General features: G+C 36.4%; 1 non-coding gene across 1 annotated transcript; it reads left to right on the forward strand.

The window, feature by feature from the left end:
* Nucleotides 1–16,236: 16,236 nt before the first annotated feature.
* On the forward strand, nucleotides 16,237–16,308 carry Trnap-ugg (transfer RNA proline (anticodon UGG)). Its single transcript has one exon. It is a non-coding gene; the product is annotated as a tRNA-Pro (tRNA).
* The last annotated feature ends 232 nt before the right edge of the window (nucleotides 16,309–16,540 follow it).

Consider the following 16,540-nt stretch of genomic DNA (forward strand, 5'->3'; position numbering starts at 1 on the left):
GAAACTGGGGTTTTTTTTTGCTGGCTTGTAAATCCTGTATCTATTTTCAGTTGTGTTGATGTAGGATAGCTAGGAACTACTACATTCGTATTAGTTTACCGTTAGATATAAATGCCTGCACCGCTATAGCGTTTTCATGTTATGATAATTTTCTGCGGTTTATACCCAACACCAGACAGTTCGCTAAGCAAAGCCTGCGTCATCAAAAGTTTTGTTGATCATTGTATTACAATGTAGGTACCTCCCTTCAACAATTTCCTTATTTCTACACCTCAGTTTCTGAAACAATGACTTCTACATCCAATGTGTGTTAATAAACTCTATTTATATCTGGTACAGATTGAGACATATTCAATTGCTTATGCAAGAAAATATTTGTGTTGCTTTGAAGAGTATCTGGGCTGGTTGTTGTCAACTCAACATGTTGTCAATTCGCTGGGGGTCAGGTTGTCAGGGTTATCATCAGTTTATCAGTATAACTTGTCACGTTCTGATCGCATGGGTGACACACCCTCTGAATGCGTCATGTATGAACGTTCTTAGATAAGTAGAAGTACTAGAACTGTGTTCGCGATGATGACGGATGCTTATGCAACAGAGACTTAACTTCATCGATTTTGTCGATAGTTATAACTTTGACTGCCTTCACGTTTGTGTAATACTATGGCAATTGACGTGTAGTTCCATCCAGGCGGACGGTTTAATATAAGATGTAGACTAATCAGGGCGTTCTGGAATTGAGTTTTAAAAGGATTTTCGGTATAAAGAGTGTTATTATTTATTATGGTAGACATGCCATACAATTTTTGGCTCGCGCGTTCGCAGTCACACCACGCGGCACCATTTGCCAAAGCATCACTCCTTTCCGTGAACGCATCTCGTCACACGAGCTACGTCACAAAATGATCTAGTTGGCTCTCTGGCAGCTATCTAATCATGCGTCTTATGCCATGAAGTTTTAATCACGCAGTTTCTATTTACATGGCTACACGGGTCAGTGGGATGATCTTCTATAGTGAGTTGAATGGAACGGATAATTTTAGAATTAATGCGTAATGATTAATGCAGTGATGTCAATTGATTTACTTTCTTACGTGTGTTATTGATCCCGAGTATTGTTTGTTAATGTAATTTTGTATCTGTGGCCAATGTTCGGTCTGTTACTGAAGTTCTATATGTTTGTAGGTAAAAGAGATTGAATTATCGTACTTAGCACGTTGCAGCTACTTTGTATCTGCATGAAGGAGTCTTGATGGAAAAGAAAAAGAACTTAGAAGCTGTGCTCTACTAGTTTTATTTTTTCAAGGGGTATCCACTGTTAAATTAAATCATGCAGGATTGGGTAACATTGTAGATGTAGATCATAGTATTTGACTTGTGATTGTAACTCTGTATGAGTTTTTTCTATCCCATGGGAATATTGCAGAGGGCTTACTGACTATGTAGCTCATACAGCTCCCAGAAGGCCAATAGAATTATGACGATTTCTTAAGCGAGAGTATTTTACTGTTGCCTTGGCACAATGTCAGGTTTCGATTCTGCATCATCAACTAATATGAGATAGATTTATTGAGTCTGGGTGTCATTGAACTTTGTAGAACTACAAACCTACATACTTAGAAAAAAATGCATCGTTAGGTACTTACCTGAGTATGTCTGATTTAAATCTTTATGTATGTCGATAATATTTGCTCTGTAGTGGTACTTACAAGATAAGTAAACGATGAGAGCAATCAAATGCATCTGACCACACAAAGTTGTGGACAGTGCAAATTTTCCTTAATTTACTTTTTCAGTAAGTAATACAATGTTATTTATACTAAATCACTTGATGTTTAACTTACGTGGTTTTACTAATTGTAAAGCTTGTGTACTTAAACTGTGATATTTAAGTTTGAAGCAGTTATTTTTTTTTTGGAATAACGTTAAAAAATAAGGTTTCCGTTGTATCCTTCTGATATCTATACCTCTCTATTTTCTGGGAATGAGTTTGCCCAAACACTCATAGTATTTGGAATGAAGAAAGCACCTACGTATTTGCCAAATTACTTAATTAATATTGAGAGCGGTGACCGTTTTCCAAATAAATCCTAATAACGTCATAAAACAACAAACAACACATTGACTTCACAAATTAGCCACAGACGTAAGTTGCTAGAATTCATTAATATATTTAAATGTACTTAATGGCCTAGCAATAAGGTATTTTAATAGCCTCCAAAAGTTAACTGAAGTAAACAAAGGTTTCAAATATTTGTACATGTTACGGTTAAAGCCCGATTACACCTAGGTTTAATCGGCTACAGCTGGGTGTAACCAGCCATATGCGGCTATAGCTACTGAGTTGGATCCTCTTACATTCGGTCAGAACTAGAATGTAATCCAATTGATAAGAAATTGGTTACATCTCACCTTAGAAACGGCTGCACCTAGGTCTAGCTTGAATACGATGAGCTATGATGAAAGTAAGCTTGCTTTATCTAGGTATGAAGTTCTAACCGAAAAAAAGAGGATATAACTAAGTTTATCCGGTTAAATTTAGCCGTAGCATATATATTTTCTTTTATTATAATCTCCTTACCTTTGTTTCTAATTTTTTAGATCAGCCGCCATCAAATTAGGTGCCTAATAATTGCTGAACAAATTAGGAAGACTTTTTTATCGTATTGTCTTCTTTTTGCTTCATCATATAAATGCACGCATGTGTATAAAATTCTTCTGACACGTGCAGTTGTATGAAACAGCGCACGCGCACCTCAGTTGAACGAGTTGCCAACAAAATGTTTGAACCGCTATCTCGAGTCTGGATTCTTATTAGCATGCCCTAACACTATAATCTGCGCAATAAGTATTTATTTATGCATCTGTTTTATGAGTTTTCACATGCAATCAAATTCACGATAGTAGACGAGATCCTTTTTTTTATCGATGGCAAAAATCATCCGTGATGCGAGAAGCCGAAAATCGATCTCAGTGGCGTGCATTTGGAGAGGCCTATGTCCAGCAGTGGACTGCGATAGGCTGATGATGATGATGATGAAAAATCATCGAATGACCCCTCCTCCCGTACCAGGTCCACGGTATCTCTTTCGAGCAATCCCGCAGCCTGACGAGAACCTTCAGATGGGTATTACCTACTCAATACTGTTTTGAAGCCTGTCTTTCGCACTTAATAGACTTTTTATTACCCATATGTCCTCAGCAATAATATTGAAAAGAGGTCGATCGCTGGACTTTGCCGTCTATGTAGGAAAGTACCTATATCTACTGTCTTCAAAGTGAACCTCTTTATCAAAATAATAAGGTAGGTAGGTACTTACAGCTAATTGCTGGCAACTATGTAGGTATATGTAAGTATGTAGATATTAAGATATTACTTAATAGGGGATTGTGTCAATTGTATCCAATAAAACGAGTGGGCACTCATTGTTATCCGATAATATATAATGTTATCTCGGACACAATAATGTTATTTGAGGACTTAACTATAGGTAGACTTAATTTCTAGCAGTAGATTTGTCACGTAGGCTCATTTCTAATAAAAGCCCGTTTTTGCTAGCTATACTCCAGTAAGCAGCTATAGGTACTCCCAAAAGAGAGTCCAAAATCTTTGGTTTCCTTGAAGCTGCCCGCCAAGCCATTGTAGTAACGTCGGCGGATCGCATATTTACGGTTAGAACATCTATTGAATAACGATTTTTGACTAACTGTTCTAACATGAAAAAGGAAACGTTTAAGTCTACCCAAGTGATTAATTATGAACTTAATCTGTTCCTTACCTGTAACAGATTGAACTTATCATTTAAATTACTAGTTTTAACCCGCATCAATTTATGCATCATTGTGGATTTGTATAAAATCGATTATAAATGCAGCTTTAAGGTCATTATGGATAATGAGAAAGATCACGAATGAAAAGAATGATTTACTAATAAGTTTATTATCTTCACGCAACATTAACGTACCTAGACCTATACTTATACATGGCTGCGGGATTGTTCGAAAGAGTTACCGCGGCCCTGGTACATAAAAGGCCTACGACGGAACACGACGGTTTTTAGTCAGTAAGAGTCTGACACTCTAAAGCATTAACAAAAACGAAGATGAGATAAGTGCATGACGTGAAATACTTAATGTCAGCGAACAAATAAAATAGGTAGTAATGCGACTATTAATCGGAATGTAGGCTCGGAATTAAAAGTCGATGACACAGACAAGGTGAGCGACTACGATCTGTATCGATACTGATTGATTTGTATCGATACGGCTTCCTAGATAATGATAGTGCAGTGGATATACACAGCTACACTGTTTATAAGGAATAATGTTGTGCACGATCTGTGCCAAGTGTTGGGGTAGTGTATGAACATCGATTGTAACATTATCGAGAAATGTACCTACATGCTGGTTTCCGCTCATTGCATAGGTAATTTGACATGTAATAATTTCAATTATGGAGTTTCTTGAAGGTCATTCTTCACGAGACCCACTCCTTGGATAGTTGCAACTAGCTCGACATTTCCAAAGAGTTTGAGTTTGAACTAAGTATGTGACTACGGCGGCTGTTCTCATGTAAGGAGATTAGCCAACTGCGCAGGACATATTATAGTGCACAAGCATTTGCGAAGACACAGGTGCACTCACTATTCCTTCACTCCCATAGCCCGATGGGACGACAATCCGACAAGATCGGAGAGAGATCAAGCGCAGGACATTTACGTGCTCAAAAAGTAAGAAACTAAGTAAGTAGGTATGTAGCAAACATTTAGCATGAATTATCTGCACAATGCATTCGACAATGATTGTAGTTATGGCAATCAGAAAAACCTCAAGCAAAGCAACTAACCTAAGCATATATTTATAATATTTCGTAACCAAAAGTCACATAGTGCTATTCTGTGCTATCTCCCGAAAGTGAACAACAAAATTCGGATTGAACCAGAAAATCATAGCACGTTCCGAATGGTCAGTGGTCAATCACGCGCAGGTCATGGATCGAACAGTTAGTAAATAGGCTACAAAAACCGGTTACTGCTATCTCTAAAAACTGAAACCGGTATTAACTGGTACGTAATTATCGGTGCTAATTTATATTGTCATAATTATGAACAAGGCATGTCTGTTTTACCGGTAAGGAGCGGTTTTTGCACACTGTACTTTTTTGTTCCGATATGTTTAAGGTTAAGGTCGAATTTGTTGTTCTGTATGAACAACATACTGCAGTTATAAAATATGCAAATTATTGTGTAATTTTGAAACCTATTATTGTGTAATTAATTTACATTTTTATGGGTTTAGGTAAAGAAATTAGCGCAAGTAAATACACAGTTTTTTTTGTTAAATAGAAAAATGCTGATCTTCTGTTGTTGTTTTAATGTAGATAATGTAGGGTGGAAATAATAAAATGACACTGATGCTGTATAATTTTGTATACTTACCTACTACTTACTTATTATTTGAGACTAATTTTTCTTAACAAAACCTATCAAATTGACACTAATCTGACTTTCTATTTTATTTATTATTTCCAGATGAAGATCATTACATAAATAAACGTATCAGGTTTAAATTAAAACAACCAGGTGATTAGCAGGATTCCCTTGAAATATATCTGCTTCAAAGGTCATATATTTTGCAATAATAAAATGTAAGCAAACCGGGGGCTCGTCACTGCCGACAGAAGGTCTATGTGCGAGGTTAAGTGATCGTAGCCACGGCCAACTGTTGGATGGGCAACGTGACTTGAAGAATGTAAGTGCATGAATAAGTATTAAGGTATGCCACGTAAGGTCCTTTCCTATAAAGTAGGGATTTACCAAGATTTTTTTTTTTAATTAGGTATCACGTTTTTGGACAGCTATATTTGAGGAAAAATAAAAAAATATTCTAGTTGAATAAAAGCTTGTTAAAAATCTATGTTAGAAATTAGCAAAAACAAAATAAAATAGCCATTATTTTTAGAGCAGGTGAAGTGTGGGACAGTGCCTGCCATCTATCGGAATATACATGTACTACGAAGCTCACTACATTTCCAATCGGGTCTCTAGTTACTAAGTCGTGTCGGGTGGTTTAGGACGTGTTGTCTACGTTTTTTATAGATGGCGCTGTTTTGTTTTACTGTTTTGGTTTACTAAGTATGAGCATAGATGGCTCTATGTGTCTTGCCCGAAAGAAAAAGCTTCTAACTTTTTATCTAAACGATTGTCCATACAATATGTTCTTAACGAGGGAGGATGACCATTTCCATGACGAATTTAATTCAGGTGAAAAAATACTTATCTTTTTGCACTGGAAAAAAAAGATTTGATCGTAAAAATTGTGCTTTTTTGTATTGCACAAAAACTGACTCCCAAGCAATTTAAAATACCTACCTAGGTGCCTAGTTTTTAGTTCCAAGCGTATATAATGCATAACGCAAAGACAACCGGGTATTAAGAGTTTTAGGCATAAGTTACAATTAAATATGTGTTTCTTAGCCCAGTTACAAATAGGGCTTACTATCCATTTTCTGATTACAACAGACTATAGAATCACCAAAACAAACGCCTGAATGAAACGGCTCTCAAGTTTCTAGGCTCAAAAAACAATATTTTTTTTTACTATCAAAATAAAAATATCAAATAAAATCCATGATTAAAACCCATTGAAAGCTACTTAACTGAAATGAACAGGTCCACTATGTAAATACGAGTAACACTTGATACAAATTCGGGCAAAGTTTGCAGTCCCCATTGAGCGCACTCTGTGGCTTGTGCCCGCTAATCAAATTAAGCTTCGGATACTATCGGTTTGGGAGTGTAGAGACGGCTTTGAGAATTATAATTATCGTAGATGTGGTATAGAATATTCTTTAAAAGTAAAAAAAGTACCAAACTACATATTTTTGGGAGAGCTTTTGATTTTAACTTGCCATAAAGTTATTGCTTTTTTTTCATAAATGCTGTCAATAAGGCGAAAATAATGGACTCTTTTCTGTAGTGTTCCTACTGAAAGTACTTTTTTCTTTAGTTCAATCTGTTCCTATAATCTTTAGCGGCTTCATAAATGAAAATCATCCGCCTATCCTGTTCCTTTTCCCCATACTTATTAAATGGAACTGTATTTTTTTTCTTTTTATATTTATCGCAGACTGATAAAACTACTAAAGCACTTCATGCAGATATTTGAAAAAATAATATCTAAGTAAGAAGGTGTACCCAGGCCCCAAGCGTACTATCTTTACGGGGTAAATAAAACAGCTTGGTAATTTTATAAAAAAATATTTAACAGATATAAATTATAAAAGTTGTCTCCACAGTATCATATGCGAGGGATATGCAAGCGATTTCAGTGGTCGGGATATGAACGAGTGTGCAAACAAAACTGGACGCCGCTTTGATTTCACGAGAGCTTCACACACAAAAATTATTACGTGTTTTAGCTTAATTACTATCTGCTGTTGGCCCTTTATGGTATGAATTGTGTTACCTATAGATATTATTTAAATTGTAAATCAGCAATAGTAAGCAGAGTGGCCTCATAAAAATGATGAATTTACAACGACATGATGTACGCTACGTCATAGTGTACATACTATGAAGTCATTTATTTATTTAGAACATATAATTTACATTTTTAAATATTAAATATAAAAATAAAAAACATTTAAAAATATAAAAAATAGGTTGCCACCGATATCGGGCACAGGGTCCAAGGTACCGGTGGTTAGGGTCCCAGAGACAGAAACTTCCTCACAATACGTGCCGTATCAAGGAGTACTGCCTTCTGAATCAGTCCCTTGATCCAGCCGCCCAACGAGAGCCTCCTGAGGTGTTCGTCGAGGCTCTTGGCTATTAAACCATATGTACATACCATGTGTACATACTTATTGTTTTCTTGCACTTACTTAGATATCGCGATGCGTTAGAGTGAAGTAAATGTAAAAAGCTTAACTTTTCAGCGGGAAGATATATAGCGATTTTCTTCCGGACTTTTTCGTTCTAGAAACGCAGTAAAATAAAGAGCACCAATTGCATTCCACTTTAAGATGGACGATAAAGCAACAGTAGGTAGCCTTAATTTTTTGAATGGTCTGTCGTGATTATCATAGGTACAGACACATATCCATAGCAGTACTGGTCAATAGGGGCTAGTATTTGTCCCCCGCCACCGCAAAATCCCTCTAGAGACAGCCTCTTGTGCAATCTTACCCTTGACCGATGAGCTTAATGAGCCAATCTAGACACACGGCAGTGTGTCCGCCAAGTTCGAGCAAAAAAAGCGACACACCGGCCGTGGGTTATATTACACGAACCATTTCGGGCCAAATTCGACCCCCCTGTAACTCAAAATCTATTTTGTTTACGCATATCAAATTTCTAGTATCTGTCGAGACCCCCTCACTTATCTAAAATACAAAATTTCATTAATATACCTATTGTAGGTCTTGAGATATTGACGTCAGAAAATCGCTATTTTTACTATACACTCACTGACTGACTCACTCACTCATCAAAAACCTAGACCACTTCCAATGGTCGTATTGACTTGAAATTTGGCATGGAGGTAGGTCTTTATGTCAAGGTAAAGGGAAAAATCTGAAAATGGCCAAGTGTGAGTCGGTTTCAAAATAATGAAGGTGTAAATTTATATCCCTAAGGAACTAAAACGAACTAAATTTATCTATATTATATATCTTCGAATGGTCGTACCGATCTGAAATTCGTTACAAAGGTTTGTATTTAGTCAAAGTAAAGTAAAAATCTGAAAACGGCCAAGTGTGAGTCACTTTCGAAAATAACGAATGTGTAACTTTGATCCACGAACATAATATATGATAACATGTCATGTCAGTCAGTTGGTAAATCTAGTCCATTTAGTTAACCTAGTTCATTTCTTTGTAAGAAACATAGTGCATATTAAAAAATCTAAAAAATAGTATAAATGAGACATTTCTTTAACTAACTTCATCATAAGAAAAAAATAAAATAAACAACCTTGCAAAAATAAATGAAATCCCATCCAAAACAAAAATGTGAAAGACTGCCAAGTTCGATAATATGGGAATGCTTCGCCTATAAAAGAAGTGAGATCTAAATAAGTACCAAGTTCCATACACATACCTCAGTTAAAAATAGTTACTTTTTAATGATGTTACTTGGCAAGTTTTAATAGAAAATTAAATACTTGATTCCTTGCGTTTAGTAGGTTTTTTAACAAGGTGTTTGAAAACTTGCCAAGTAACATCATTAAAAAGTAACTATTTTTAACTGAGGTATGTGTATGGAACTTGGTACTTATTTAGATCTCACTTCTTTTATAGGCGAAGCATTCCCATATTATCGAACTTGGCAGTCTTTCACATTTTGTTTTGATGGGATTTCATATCCACTGCACCCCAATGTTCGAATGTTAGGTACTTAGTATTTTACTAGGTGAAAAAGCTTTGAGGATTTCTATGAACTTTTTGATATTTTTTCTATGTCCTGAATCCTTTGCTCACCCTTTGTTACACTCTTATAGCAAACATTTACCGTATTCTTAATAAAATTATACAAACAGCATACACATTTAATTTTGTCACAAGTCTTTAAAAAGAAAGTACTCACCTACGCATCTCAACTATAAGCCAAAGCCTGACCTATAAAACTCAAAAATAAACCAACCTATTAATTTTAGATCGCAGCGTTTTATATCCAACGTTATCTTTGGAGAAAAGGGAATAATAATAGACTAAATTAATTATTCCACCCACCGCTGTTCGTAATATCGGACCTCTAAAGACAGGCTCTAAATTTCCTAAACCCAGCTAAAATGAAATCGTCTCCAAGAAAAAGGGGTTTGTTTTAATGCCCATCACAAAATAAATGCTGGGAGACAATAATGTGGGATTCGAAGCGAGATATAAATTCCGAATAAAAATACACGGAGATGGTGAGCGGGTTATAGGGATGTGCCGGTGTTTATCGATGTATTTGCTAACCTCATTATGTGTCTATGTGAGCAGATGAAAGTAAATATAAACCAGCTAACGAAAAGAACTTAACACACTTTTAAAATAAAACTTATATTTCTAGGTACAAACAGTATGGAGAAAAAATATTATTTTGAAAAAATGTAGCTTTGATTGAAACTAAAAAAATATTTTCATGATCGTCGTTCTTAGATCCCAGTCTAAAACTACCACACTATAATAAAGAACGTATTCGTTTTAAGCTTTAGGTAAACAGTGACTCAATATTGTGTATCTTCCGCCACGCAACTCAAAGGAAACTTGACTTAGCTTATTTATGAACCCACGCAAGTTTAAAGGTCAGTGCCGGAAAATGTTTCAGACATCTGCCTTATACAATATATAAAGTTAAGTTCATGTCTAGTAGACATTATTTCCTTACGTGTTATTAGTATAAGCCTATGGTATCATGAATCACCTAAGCGGTGAGTAAAATGTTATTTTTAATCACTTTTTATTACTTTCATAAATAGATGACTTTTTTTACTTTTAAGTTAAAATATGTATCGGTATTGATGCTAGGGTGACAATTGCCTAATTGTGCAACTGCTATATACCTAATAAATAAATATGTATGTATGTAAAGTTCCAAATTGACTACTTAAAAAAACATCGATAAAATTACAAACGTTGTTTCTTCCCATCACTAGAGCACTAAGTCCGCGGCCGCGAAAGAGTTGCGACCAGCATAAACGTTGAGGCCGGATGAACAAATAAATGAGCCACCCGATCGATACCACCCGCCATCGACGAAATTACTCGATTCCTTACAATAGCCACTTACTTCAAGCTATTATAATCGATGTCTTTTGTTTCAATAAGATGCTCCGCTTTAAGTTGTATTTTTCTCAATGGTTTAGATTTCAAGATTTATTGGTGTAGTGGACTGAAATGATCGATAGTCATTATTTGATTCGGACCAGGTTGAAATGTGGGTACTACGATATGGATTATTTAATTTGATGATGATTATAAACTTTATTCAATTATCTCTCCCTCAAATATACGGCTTATTTAATAATGTTGTGAACATGCATCTAAAGACAACAACACAGGCACGTGCCACGGCCGTTGAATCGGAAAAAAATATCCCGACACACCGCGGAGTTCTCGAAACGTTGTTGACACAGCTAAGTAGCCCCCGACGCCTCGCTTCATTTGCATTTCTCTTAATCTCCGTTATGAATAAAGAAAAATTCTTGGCGACGTTTTTAAGCGTTTCCCGAGGCCTTAGCGGCGCCCGTCTAATGAAGAGCAGTGGTGGGATTAGGCGCCGCCCGCGCCGCGCACTTTCGCGACATTACACTTTTAATTTGAACGAATCTTATTATTTTCTTTTGTTGATTTAAGCCCTCGAGTCGGGAGACGGGTCGAGACGTGACCTGCAGTGGAAAAATGCGATTGCCATCTAAAGCCAACCGTTTAAATGAACGAGATTGGAGCTTAAAAAGTATAATGGACGAGGGGGTGGCGGGGGTGCGGGCGGCGATCTCAGGGGCGCAAGATGGCCGATTTGCGATTGAGATGAGACGCCCCCCGCCCCCGCCCCGCCGAGATCAAGCAATATAATTAAGTCAGCCGTTACATAAGTATCCGTCTACTTATGCCATATTTCTTTAGGGTAATTGTATTAATTTCATCGTGTCATCTGCGAAAAGAGAAGAACACATTTATCTCTATTTATCAGAAAACGTAACACAAAAGTATTTTCAATACAAACATGAAAATATTTAAAAACTCGATTCGCGATACGTTGCTACGAACCCAGTGAACACTCGTAGCGGCGTAGCGTTACGAAGTTCGCATGAAATGTTGCTCAGTAGAAAATACTGTAAATTAAAAGACTTTGCATCTAGACGTGGCTTCATCCAACGTTTACGTATTCATAGTAACAGTCCAAGTCTTACACAGGCACCACTCTTCATCTAACAAGAGAAGCTTTACTCAATCATTCGCTCCGAATGGAAAGATCTTAACTGTAGTTGTACAAAGGGAAATTTACGCTCTATCTCTTTCGTAATTAGACTTACATTGCGTTGGAGGAGGAGTTGAAAGTTGTGATGGTTTATTAAGCGATGGCTAAAGGCTATACCGGTGGAGATCGCCGTCGCTTCAAATGACAAACCTGATCTGGTCACGTAATGAAAAATGACAAAACTGCACGCTGTCGCGGTTGGCTGCCTCGGATCTAACGAATGGAAACGCTCTCAAGTGTGTCTGTATATACCTACTTATTATTTTTAACGTTTTGTTGGTTCAAAAAGCAAGCAAAACGAAATAAAATTACTTTATTTATAGAAGGCATTTACCAATTTGTAGTAGTAAGTACATATAAAAATCAAAGTGACATCGGAATTATTGTAAAAAAATATTTGACAACTTTAACAACTTTTACAGTTTACTGTCTAGTTTGATAAACATACCTATTGTTTTGAAAATGTTGGTACCTAAATAATGCGCATTTAGCTTTTATCCTGAAAACCTCTAACACAGTTTTCCGAAATTGTGGCTACGTAAATCGAGACCACAGCTCATCCAAAAGAAACACTACAAACGTCAATCGGCGAAGACAAAACAAAATGTAATAAAGCCTTTCCTTTGAACGGCTCTAGAATAAGGAAAAGTTGTAAAGTATCCAGGGGGGGGCGACCGCAACCCCACCTGCGGCCCAAAAAATATGCCATAAATGAGTCGAAGGGGCCGCATCTTCAGCCGCGAAATTTCAGCCATACTTGCAAACCTATAATCCTTCATAATCACCTTTACAAAGCAAAGATTAAAACCGATTCTCGCGCCCTCCGCCCACGCCACCCCGCCACGCCGCTTTTATATGCGAGACAGCGAAAAGTAAGATTAAATCATTATTTTTCTTAAGCTCCTCTCGTTTTTTCTCCGCTCTAGTGGAAGTTTTTTGCTTGGACTTTTGATGCGGACGATCAAAGACTTGTGTTCAAATTTACATAACATTCTTAAATAAATTGCGGGCGGCTGGGGTGGCTCCGCTGAACACGAATCGCCCGGTGTTCTGTATAAACTTATTAATGCGAATTCCGGATTGATGCTTAATGTACTATTAATTTATTCCGCGGATTAGTCGAGTGCCATCGCATAATTTACCGACGAAGATGTTTGTTACGCTACAACTGTGAATACACCAACCGTCAAATTGCATGGTTCACGCAGATTACCTACAGTTACGTGCTTGTTTACACAAAGTAATCTTAAAGGGACTCTTCTTAATTATCAAAATAGAAACATGCTTTTCCAAGGCTTTTCCAAACATATACAGCCTTACTTATAAACGTGAATTAAATATAAGTAATACTTAAGGGCTGTTTAAGAAAATTCTTACTTATAAACGTTGCTTAAGCATATCTTAACTAACATTTAATCACTACTTACCACTTTAAGTAGTGATTAGTTAAAATGTTGCTTAGAAGGTGATTAGAGATTTTATAAGTAAGGGGGATAATTTTAAACTCATACTCTAATGCTTTAATAATATTTACTTTATGTGATTCAAATCGACATGTTCCTTGCAGTGAAAGATGGTGAGAAAAAGCCAAGGAGAGAAAAAGAAACTTGAAAGTAAAGGACACTATAATTACAAACCCGAAAAACTTATAAAAATAATCACTGCGTACATTCCACGTACGCTTAAGCACGACAAACACGACATATCCACGCCAACTTATCTTACTTAAGCCGAACTTGGTATTTAGTTAAAGCTAAGCGTGTTTGTAACTCGTAGTTGTTTGTTCACGTTGTTTAAGTGGCTGTTTGATTGTTTTAGGCGCAGGTAGCTGAGCCTGTATGAAATATGTGGCTACTTATAGTGTCGGTAAGCCAAGTTTACTCGGCAGCATTAGTTTTACAACTTAGACACGGTGTTACAACATACGAGGTGTAAGCACGTTTGACATGTAGGTATGATGCGAATTTGTTGTTGGAAAATGTGTTTATACTTGTATGAGGTTGTGAAATGAAAATTGTGTTGTTTGTTTGATTTGCTGCTGATGTATTTTTCGATTTTTTCAACCACATATTTTTTTATCAAAAATTTGCTTTTCATCTTGAGAAACCGAATCAACATTGTTTTTTAATGTTTAAGTAAAGTGATAGACATAAAAAAGCATATTGATTTTTCGTGTGTAGCCTATAGCTAATGCAGATGTTCCGCGTCGCGCCGCTTACTTTAAAACTTGGAGAGCACATTAGTCCCAGCAGAGTTTTAATTTACGAAGTTATTGCTACCACGTCGATTGCCAATAAGTAAACACCGCCAGCAAAGTCGGAGTATTTAACTTAATTTTTGAGCTTCCACCGGGTTAATTGAGAGAAGCGCACTGGAATGTCGTCACAAAAGAAGCACTTAAACGAATGACGAACAACGGCACTCAACCGGCTCAAAATAAACTTATCTCGGCCGGGCAAGGGTTAAAATGATTTGAAGGCAAGGCACCAAGTAATTGTTAGGTGGGCGAGGGGTGATGTTGATTCAATAATACGCGACTGTACCGCTAATAATGTTATTTATGGAGTTTTTGCGACGGATGCCTGGAGTAGTAACGTGTATCGTCTACCTGTTCATTAGGTTCCTTGATGTAATTTGGCTGACAATGTTTCGCTTCGGAGGATCGTTTGTTTACTTGTACTGAACTTATAATTTAGAACAGATATACTGAATCAGCTCAATATTGATTTGCTTTGCCACAGTGGCAATAGTCGTCCTTTTTCACTAATGTGATTTGCCTCCGAAATCCAAAGGGATAGTGAGAATGCAACTTTGTGTTGTACACCATAAGCAAATAAGTAAATAAAGTACCTAAAACCTACTGAGAATTCATGTTTTCTTTAGTTTTGTTTTTTGAAAAAGTGTAGTAGTAGTTAAGTACGTAGTAACTATTATAGTAATCTGTGGAAGTAGTAACTACCTAGTAAAAGTAAAATTGATTCATTTCACGCGCGCCTTCTAGTAATGTCTTTTTCGACAGGTTTTTGACTAGACACAAATATCCCCATTCACTAACCACTACGTGGAGATATGGCAGTTAGCCATATCTCTTCGTAGTACAATCTATGTAGTGGAACACAAAGCTGTATTGACAGTTACACGCGTGACAGGCCATTGTGAACTTGCCCGCTGCCTGCCATATTGTGGAGGATTGGCGTAGATATACGACCTATGTGGATAGAAATCTGTTATAACCGGGTACTTGATACATGTTCAGTTTGGGTACTTAAAGAAAGGGAAAAAAGATATTGAAGATACTTAAGAGGTTTGTGACTAAGGATCAAGTATGGCTGAAAGGCAAGAGTCTGTGTCAAATATTTTAATTTTTATCTGTTTTCTGAACCCTGACTACAGAGGTAGAGAACAAATTCGGTCTTCAAAAGGCAATGTTATTTGGGAATCTGATCTGACATATGGTAATCTAGAAGAGGTTACAAATGGTGAATTTGTGAATAGTTGGTGGCATTACATGTGTTTTAATTCAAGCATCGCAAATATGAAATAAATGAAATGCCAAAAAGTGTTCTTTACAGAGGTAATATCGACAGCGATATTACACATAGGTATATTATTTCTACGAATCCAAAAAATATTGCCAACTATTTATTCTATGTACTTAATACATATACCTACAAAAAAAAAAAACTACAACTTTATTTCTCAAAATATACCTACGAAAATGATCGCTTCATTAGGGAGTTTTTCGTAATGGCGTTGAATTAACATAATAAATCTGCGCACTGCCATCAATCAAGAGGCAGATGACTTCTTTCAAAGGCTTCTTAAGCCCTCACTTTCATCTGAAGTTCCAGGAAGGAAACTCCACAATGATAATTATTTCTTTTTATTGTAGGCACCTAAGGTATCGCTCAAAGATATCAATATTCGTTTGTGGTACCTTTTTATAGTTATTACCAAAAATGTTTGAAGTTCAGTGTGATTTTTTTGGTAATATAACATTTTTGTGTATCGTCTTTATTTGGTGCTGAATGTAATGAAGCTATTCGGTCTCAATTATTAGGTTTTTTTCTAAAAAAAATATGTTTGAACTTGTGCGATTCCAAGTTTTCTTTGCATTTGTAGTACAGTAACAGAAATTTCTGGTCTGAATGTTAAAATAATACGTCACTAATTAACAGTTTACACTTGTGCAAACTAAACTATTTCGTGACCATACGATGTCATTATTGCTACTAGAAAACTAAGAAATCGATAAGTTACAGCAACAAGCGGCTCGTTGGTCTAGGGGTATGATTCTCGCTTTGGGTGTGAGAGGTCCCAGGTTCAAATCCCGGACGAGCCCTGTCTTACTACAGTTGGTCAATACTTTAAAGCCAATAAAGAAGGGGAAGTTATAATGCCTCTGTCTAGCTTTACCCCACTTCCTTTATAGGTATTTTGGCTTGACTTTCGACATAACCAGATACCGCTAAGTTTCAACTATTTATATGGAGATACTACTAATGGTTGAATTGAAATGAATTCTCGAATTTCATTTCGAAAGACATTTCAAGAAAATCCTCATTATTTATCAG

The sequence above is a fragment of the Helicoverpa armigera genome, chromosome 3, assembly GCF_030705265.1.
Source record: "Helicoverpa armigera isolate CAAS_96S chromosome 3, ASM3070526v1, whole genome shotgun sequence".
Lineage (NCBI taxonomy): Eukaryota > Metazoa > Arthropoda > Insecta > Lepidoptera > Noctuidae > Helicoverpa > Helicoverpa armigera.